The following is a 9,937-nucleotide window of genomic DNA, read 5'->3' as shown; positions in this document are numbered from 1 at the left end:
CAAGCACTTAACTCCACACACACCTTGTTTGTTACGATAGATAGATGGATATGTAGGTGGATGGATAGATAGATGGATGGATGAGTAGAGGGATAGATACTTGTAGACATGTAGGTGGATGGATGGACGGATAGATGCAGTAGATACACAGATAGATAGATAGATAGGTAGATAGATGGGTAGATGATATAAGAATGGATGGATGGACACATAGATCTTGAATTTGGCTCTTTTGTATTGTTTTTTTTGTTTTTTTTTTTTTTTAATGTGTGTCCGACTCTGGGCAAAGGCTTCAGGGCCTATATCTCGGGGGAAGTAGCCAATCCCAAGGCCCAGTAGTCCTCCTACATCTCCACATGTCACCACTTCGGCGCTAACACCCACCGTCCATACTGAATACATGCTAGGGCTGTCTCATACAGGACTGGTGTATTGGTATTAGCGGGGGTACTTTTACATGTCGGTGGGTCTTCTGGTAGATCAGGAATGTCTGCTTTTTATGAAATTTAAATCCTTAAACTGTTCCCTGCCCCAGCCGGGATTCGAACCTGGGTCCTTCAGAACTGCAGGCCGCCTCTCTACCGATTCAGCCACCGCCTCCCCCTTCCTTGGAAGGAATGGTTTGCCGGCTCCTGGCCTTTGGTTCCTTCTTCCTTGCATTAAATATATATATATATATATATATATATATATATATATATATATATATATATATATATATATATATATATTTAGAAATAGAGGTTGACTGAAAAACAAAAATAAAAATTGAAAGTATATTGGTAGAAAGATAGATGGATAGATATGAAGATGGCTGGATGAACAGATAGATAGTTAGATAGATAGATAATTTGACAGATAAAGGTATACTGAATGAAAAAGATACATACATAGAGAAAAAGACAGATACATCGATATACAGATAGACTGATGAATAGATAGACAGACAGACAGATAAACAGACACAGATAAATAAACAGATAGATAAACAGGCAGATAGATAAGGATAAACATTAAATCCATTTATTGACATCACTACTAATAATAAAAATAATATATCACGCACCGAAAATACAGGAAAATGAGTAGCAAATTATCATAGATATTTTTAGAAAGGAAATTTATATATTGCAAATTAATTATCTTTCGAAATTCATTTTATTTTATTAGTTTTTTGGCCAGGTGATTCTGATTTACATAGGTGGCTCCTTAACACCTCTTCCTAGGCGATTTATTTTGCATATTTCACCACCATTTTTTCTTATACTATATCTATATATAGATATATATATATATATATATATATATATATATATATATATCTTTTTTTATCTATACGGTTAGCATCAGGAATATATAAAAGAGGATATGGATGTGTAATATCTGGAATAATTCACTACTGGAGAGGTGTTGCGAGTCATGAAGGCACTAGAGGGTAGTGTGTGGGTCTGCGATGTAAGAACATAAGAAGAGAGGATAACTGCAGTAGGCCGGTTGGCCCATGCTAGGCAGCTCCTAGAAGAGTAACTGAACTACTAGAATGAGATAAGGATAGCAAAGAAGAAGGCTCTCCCCCGCCCTCCAAACCCTCCAGCCGAAGCCGGCAGGAAAAAGTCAGAAAGAACACCACGCCGTATAGAAAAACTGGCGTGGACATTTTACAGGAAAGTGTGAAAGGAGAATAGAGACTATCATAGTGTAACCTGAAAAGAAAAAATTTTTGAATTAGTATTGGTTATAAGATTTTCTTTATTCTATATCCACCCCTTATTTGTCATATGCCTATCTAGCCTATGCTTGAAACTCTCAATGGAAGAGGCAGCAACTACTTTACTAGGTAGCTTATTCCATTCGTCTACTACTCTATTACCAAACCAATTTCTACCGATTTCCTTTCTGAAACGGAATTTTTCTAGTTTGAAACCATTATTTCTAGTTCTATCCTGTATGCTCACTTTAAATACCTTGCTAATATCTCCCTTATTTATACCCTTCATCCACTTAAACACCTCAATTAAGTCTCCCCTTACTCTACGCCTCTCTAGCGAATGCAGACTTAGTCTTTTCAGTCTGTCTTCATATGACAGGTTCCGGACGTCATGTATTATTTTAGTCATTCTTCTCTGTACATTTTCTAACGAATTAATATCCATTCTATAGTAAGGACACCAAAATTGTACTGCGTAGTCTAAATGTGGCCTTACTAATGCTAGATAAAGTTTCAGTATTACTTTAGATGATCTATTGCTCACGCTTCTCGAAATAAATCCTAGGACCCTATTTGCTTTATTTCTCGCATTAATACACTGTTGCCTTGGTTTAAGGTCGTTACTAATCATAACTCCTAGATCTCTCTCGCATTCTGATTTGCTAATTTCTTTGTTATCTAAGCTGTATTAGTATCTCCAGTGGTCTTGCAAATTCCATATGCCAAGTTTTAGACCATTTGGACAATGTATTGAGGTCTTTTTGTAAGTTATGGCAATCGTCAGTCGAGTTAATGATACGCCCTATTTTTGTATAGTCGGCAAATTTGCTGATGCTGCTATTGACTCCTAAGTCTAGATCATTTATATATATGATAAATAATAAGGGACCGAGTACTGAACCCTGTGGTACACCGCTAGTTACTAATCCCCAGTCCGACTTAGTTCCATTTATTAATACTCTCTGCTTTCGTCTTTTCAGCCAGGATTCTATCCATTTTAAGATATCGCCGTCTATACCGTGTGCTCGAACCTTTCTAACTAACCTTTCGTGTGGGACCCTATCAAAAGCTTTACTAAAGTCCAGATAAATAACATCGTAAGCTTTATCGCTATCTACTGCCTCATAGACCTCCGAGTAGAATGACAAATTTGTGAGGCAGGATCGTCCTTGCCTGAATCCGTGCTGACTTTCGTTTATAAGATTAAATCTTTCTAAGTGTTCTCTAATCTTATTTGCCAAAATTGACTCTAACATTTTTCCTACTATTGACGTTAGACTTATCAGACGATAATTCGACGCAGCTGATTTATCACCCTTTTTAAAGATGGGCACTACGTTTGTGGTTTTCCACGCCTGGGGAACTTCTCCTGAACTTAAAGAATCATTAAATAATGTTAAAAGTGGCTGACATAATTCTTCTTTGGTTTCTTTTATAATTTTTGCATATATATCGTCCGGACCTGGCGATTTTTGAGGTTTTAACTTATTAATTTCTTTCAATACTTCCTCCTTACTAATGGTTATTTTACTAAGAATATTTTCCGTATTCTCATCGTAAATATTTGCTGCTTCAGGGACCAGGTCTAGATTTTCCTTGGTGAATACTGATATGAAATAATTATTTAGAATGGAGCACATTTCTTTATCTTCACTGGTAATGTCACCTGATTCTGTTCTGAGTGGTCCTATTCTATCTTTATTTTTCGTACGGTACATTTGATAAAAACCCTTGGGGTTTTCTTTTGATTCACTTGCAACCTTAATTTCATAACTTCTCTTTGCTTTTCTTATCTCCCTCTTTACTTCTCTATTTAAAATTGTGTACCGGTTACGTAAGTGTTCCTCTCCACGTTTTATTTTTCTATATATTCCTTTCCTTTGGCCTATGAGAGATTTTAATCTGTTGTTTAACCATCTTGGTTCTGAATTATTCGTTCTAAACGGTTTTGAAGGGATATATCTATCTTGACCTCCGTGTATTATATTTATTAACTCGTTATACTTCTCACTGGTCGAACGTCTGCTTGGTACTGGAGCTTAGTTAATTCCCGTCACCTGGACTACATTCCTATCTACCACCTCCCCCCTCACAGACACCTGACGCACATTCCAACGTGTTTCCTGGACACCTATGACCTGGGATTCCTCACTGACCGGGCATTCCCTCAAATAGCTAATCTCCCTGTGGAATACCGTTCCTAATTTCCTCCCAAAGGTATTTACTATCAGCTCTACTTAATTTACGAGATCTGTAAATTGCTCCTAACACTAATTTCTCCCTATTGTTAATAATTTCGACCCAGACACTTTCTGTGTCCCTATTTACTTTAATGTCTGCTTTATTGTAACAGTTTAATGAACCGTTTACATAAATAGCTACCCCTCCTCCCTTTCTACCCTGACGGTTTGACACAAAAATATTATAGCCTTTTATCTGATATTCTGCTAAAAATTCTCGTGTGTCCGTATTCATCCAAGTTTCACTAATAACGGCAATGTCTTTTTTCTCTGTACAAATTAAAGCCCTCAGTTCATCCATTTTATTACGTAAACTCCTGCTGTTTGTGTAGTACACTTTCAGATTATACGAGTAGTTATGCCTTTACCTTGGCATTTACTGTTATTTATTTTGTTACTAACTGGGAAACTCTTTACTTTACTAATATAACAATTTTTTGTACTATCGCTTATCGCCCTTCTATCATCGCTTGTTCTATCATCTATCATCGCCTGCTCAATTTGAGGTGCCTGAGTGGATGTATCTACACTAATGGTTGAACTTTTGTTCTTAATTTTGCAAGTATTGATGCATCTATCCAAACATGGTAATAATGATTTCTGAGTGTAGTTGCTGCAACTTCCTGTACACCTACTTCTCAACCTCGAAAAAATCCCTCCAACTCCCTATCTATCATTCCAGCTAAAACAGTAACTCCCTGTTGCTAAGATGAGTCCCATCCCAACTATACAAGGCACTCCGTCCATAAAACCGGTCCCAGCTGTCTATGAAAGGTATTGCATTATCTTTGCAATACCTTTCAAGGCGGCAGTTAAACCCTATTGCCCTGCTCAACCACTCTCATCCAACCCGCCACCTGGGTAAAATACCAAGCACTACAGGGGTTCCTCCTCTCTCCCTAACCTTTTCTAACATCAACTTGTACCTTTGCCACAGTACCTCACTCTTACGGCTACTAATATCATTGCCTCCTACACTGAGGCACACAGTGGGTTTGTCACCACTATCCTTTACGATATTTGATATTTTTTCTATCACATTAGCCACCCTGGCCCCTGGAAGACACACATGTTTAGCGAGTGGAGTATACATGGTCCTGTTCAGATATCTCACCTGGGGGTCTCCAACAACAACAACATTTTTCTTACCTTTCTTGTTCTGATTATACTTACCTGTACTGGAAGTTCATTCACCTTCCTTCTCCTCTACTTCCCTCTCTGCCTTCCCTTCACATTCGTTCCGTAGTGCGTCGAAGGCATTAGTTGTCTTAACTTCCGTTTGCTTTTTAAGAGTGAACTTCGTTGCACCCTTGTTAACTAGTGTCCAACCTTCAGCCTTTTTCTCTTTCTCCTCCAACATCTCCTCCAACAATTCCCTCATTTGTGCCTTCTCCTGCCTGAGAATTTGTACCTCCCTCTTCAGTTCGAGAAGTTCCTCCTTTAATTCAAGGTAGTCCTTTTCAATACCTGCAGTGGGGACACAGCTCTCTGCCGAGGAAGCCATTACGCACTAGTTCACACAAGGTAGCACAGCACTATCACGGGTCACTACGGGTCACCACAACACACTAGCACAACACTTTCACGGATTACTAGCACAGCACTATCGCTGATCACTACAACACACTAACACAGAACACTAAAACACACTAGCACAACACTACCACAGGTCTCTGGCACGTCTGAGCAGACTGTGATGTGCCCTAATAACACTGTAGCACTGTGATACCTACTTTATTAATGTGATGTGCCCTAATAACACTATAACACTGTGATACCAGCTTTATTAATGTGATGTGCCCTAATAACACTGTAGCACTGTGATACCAGCTTTATTAATGTGATGTGCCCTAATAACACTGTAGCACTGTGATACCAGCTTTATTAATGTCTATCTACCTATCTATAGCCGACGCCCTAATCCCGCAAAGGGTGGCCGCAGACAAAACGCCTCCAAGTCGCTCTGTCACCCACTATTTGACTACCCTCCCCCAACTCACCCCCCTTCCCTCATATATCTCTCAACTCCATCCCTCCACCTCATCCTCGGTCTGCCCCTCCCACTCCCTCCCTCCACCTCACCTACATACACCCTCTTAGTCAGTCTTTCATTCTCCATTCTCTCCACATGTCCAAACCACCTCAGTGTATTTCTCCTAATCTTCTCAACCACATCCACATCCATCCCACAACGTTCCTTCACTTCTTCATTCGTCAACCTGTCCCTCCATGACACTCCGCATGCTCATGTCAAGTAACTCATTTCCACTGCTCTCACTCTTGACTTGTTCCCCTCTTGCAAGGTCCACGCCTCGCTTCCATACGTCAGGGTAGGGATCACAATACTATCATGCAGTGACTGCTTAACTTCCATACTCACCTCCCTATTTCTCATCACTGCTTTCAGTGAACCAAGAACCTTCCTTCCCTGCTGTACCCTTTCACGCACTTCATCCCCCAAAGTTCCATCCTTACTCATCACACTACCTATGTACTTGAATGTACTCACATTCTCCATATCCTCACCATCCAACCTCACTGTACATTCTGTGACATCATTCCTCTCAAACACCATAACTTTACTTTTGTTTACATTAACTTTCAGCTTCCTCCTCCTACACACTCTCCCAAATTCATTCACCAAACCTTGCAACTCCCATTCATCTTCACTCAACAATACTGTATCATCAGCAAACAGCAACACCGGAATCTTCCAAATCTCACCCTCATTCATTAGAGCCACCCCAACATCCACTGCCCTACCTTGCACCTCCTTTACAATCCCATCCATGTATAGATTAAACTGCCATGGAGACATCACACAACCTTGTTTCAGTCCCACATTGAGATCAAAGAACTCAGCTCACCATTCACTCGCACCGTAGCCCTAGCTCCTTCGTACATACTCTTCACAGCACTCAACAATTTCCCCTCCACTCCATATATTCTTAATACCTTCCACATACTGTACCTTGCCTATCTATTCTGGCATAAGCTTTCTCCAAGTCCATGAAGGCAACATACACTTTCTTTCCTTTCTCTAGATACTTCTCCACTAAACATCTTAGAACAAATATCTGATCTACACACCCTTTTCCCTTCCTAAATCCCCCTTGTTCTTCTCCAACTAACTCCTCTGTCATATGCCTAACCCTATCAATGAGTATTCTACCATATATTTTACCAGTCACACTAAGAAGGCAAATACCCCTATGGTTACCACATACTTCTCTCTCCCCTTTTCCTTTGTATAAAGGAACAATTATACCTGATTTCCAGTCCTCTGGAACCCTTCACTCTTCCTAAGCCAATCTACACAACTTCCATATCCACTCCACAACAATCTCACCCCCATACCTCAGCATTTCACCAAGCACTCCATCAATTCCTGGGGCCGTTCCCAACTGATCTTCATTCCTTCCACTACTTCTGCTCTACTGATCTCTTCTTTCCTCCTCTCATCTCTTCTTCTCCCAGCCATTCCCCAACCACTTATACCCGCACTGCTCTCACTCTCTACATTCAACAAATCCTCAAAGTGCTCCTTTCATCTCCTCAATTTCTCTCTCTTCTCCACCAACAATCTATTATTCCTATCTTTCACTCCCCTACTATTTCCCCTTTCACACTGCCTTACTTTCATTACCTCCTTCCAAAACAATTTCTTACTCTCCCTCCATTTCACACTCAGATTCTTCCAAACTCTTCATCCACTTTGTTCTTACTCTCTTTCACCAGTCTCTTCACCTCCCTTCTCCTGCTCACATATACCTCTCTCTTCTCTCATCTTCTCCCATACCTCTACTCGCTAACCATTCACTAAATGCCTTCTTTTGTTCCACAGCTCGTTTCACCTCATCATTCCACGATGCTGTCCGTTGCACACCCTTGCATCTCCTCCTCACTCCACAAACCACCTCACACGCTGCGCCTATCTCTTCCGTGAATATCTTACATACGTCTTCCACCCCTTCCATCTGCTCTAGCTCATACCTTCCCAATCTTTCTTCCACTATGCTCTTATACTCTGCCATTTTCTCACTATCTTGCAAATTCTCCAATCTTCTCACAGGAGCTGTTTCCTCGTGTCTTCCCCTTCGTCTCCTCAACCATTTTCTTTGCAGCTTTACCTTGGCCATCACTAAGTGATGGTCCGAGATTCCATTCCCCCACCCTCTCCACACTCTTGCATCCAGCACTTGTCTTCTCATTCGCTCGTCCACACACACGTAGTCTATCATTGCCTTTCGTTCAACAAGTTCACCATCCATCCTCCTTATAACTCTCCATGTATACCGGTGGATAATCTTATGCCGAAAGTAGATGTTGGCTATTGCCAACCCCTTACCAGCACAGATGTCCACCAAAGCACTACCATTCCCATCTACTTCAGCTGGCACATCCCACTGACCAACCACTCCATCCACTCATACATTCCCAACTTTGCCATTCATGTCTCCAATCAAAAGCACTCTCTCGCTCCTCTCAAATTTGTCCATACATGCTTCTACTCTTGCCCAAAACTCGTCTTTCACTCTTGCCACTCGGTCCTCTGTCGGAACATACACACATACAATCGCCCACGCTTGTATACCTACTTTCATCCTCACGCATACAATCCTTGCACCCACTGTTCCATACTCTCTTATATTCTCCTTCCACTTCTTGCTTATCATCAGACATACTCCCTCTCTTGCCCTCTCATTCTCATTAACTTCCGCACATATACCTAAACCATATTCCCATTCTCTCACCCTTTCACCTTTACATTTAGTTTCAGTCAATCCACATATAACCACTCTTGCATCCTCAAGCACCTGAACAATCTCTCTCTTTTCACTTCATCATTCACTCCTCTCACATTCCACGTTCCCACCCTAAGAAAGTCCTTTGTCCGTTCCTTAGTCGTCAACGTATAGTCTATCCAGATCCGAGGCGCTTTATTCGCTTGTTTAGCTAGTTCTTTTTACGGGTTGGGGCACTAACCCACCACCAACCTTTTTAGTCGCCTCGTACGACAAGCAGGGATACTGGGGGAGTATTCTTGAAACCCCCCTGTGATACTAGCTTTATTAATGTGATGTGCCCCAATAACACTGTAGCACTGTGATACCAGCTTTATTAATGTGATGTGCTCTAATAACACTGTAGCACTGTGATACTAGCTTTATTAATGTGATGTGCCCTAATAACACTGTAGCACTGTGATACCAGCTTTATTAATGTGATGTGCTCTAATAACACTGTAGCACTGTGGTACCAGCTTTATTAATGTGATGTGCTCTAATAACACTGTAGCACTGTGGTACCAGCTTTAGTAATTTGTCAACACGATTGTTCTCAGTGGCGATGTCAAACGTATGGGTGTTTAGACAGTCAAGTATTCTCTGTATCGCAACACTGTGTGAGATGCGTAACACAGCTGTGGAAGTAACGAGTGGCATAGGCTGATGTTTGAAGAATTTCTTTTTTTTTGGGGGGGGGGGAATTTCAAAGCATTTCTCAGTTTCATGACAGATTTTACCTACACTTGCACCGAGGAGGCCTTCTCTGTCTGTCCTGTCATTAAAAGTGCTCTAATAACTACTCCCTTTAGATGCTGATACCAGTGCCTCTTGACAAAGCGTCATCACCATCATCATCATCACTGTCATCATCATCATCATCATCATCATCACCAACATGATAAAAAATCGAACACATCATCTTAGTGAATGGGTTACACAATGGACTTGCGGTGCTGTATGTAAGAAAATTGAAAAATAAGGAAATAGTGAAAGGAATATATTATGCAGTGTAATTCATTTCATAAATTATCTTTCAGTGTTGCAGAGTGCTAAACTGGAGAGAGAGAGAGAGAGAGAGAGAGAGAGAGAGAGGGAGAGAGAGAGAGGGAGAGAGAGAGAGAGAGAGAGAGAGAGAGAGAGAGAGATGGGCGGGCGTTGTGTGTGTGTGTGTGTGTTAAGTTCAAACAGTCATGGAAAGTGTA

Source organism: Coenobita brevimanus, chromosome 74 (genome assembly GCF_032717465.1).
Source record: "Coenobita brevimanus isolate Jiangsu-jjx chromosome 74, ASM3271746v2, whole genome shotgun sequence".
NCBI classification, from domain to species: Eukaryota; Metazoa; Arthropoda; class Malacostraca; order Decapoda; family Coenobitidae; genus Coenobita; species Coenobita brevimanus.
The sequence above is the reverse complement of the archived record's forward strand: the minus strand, read 5'-3'. Positions refer to the sequence as shown.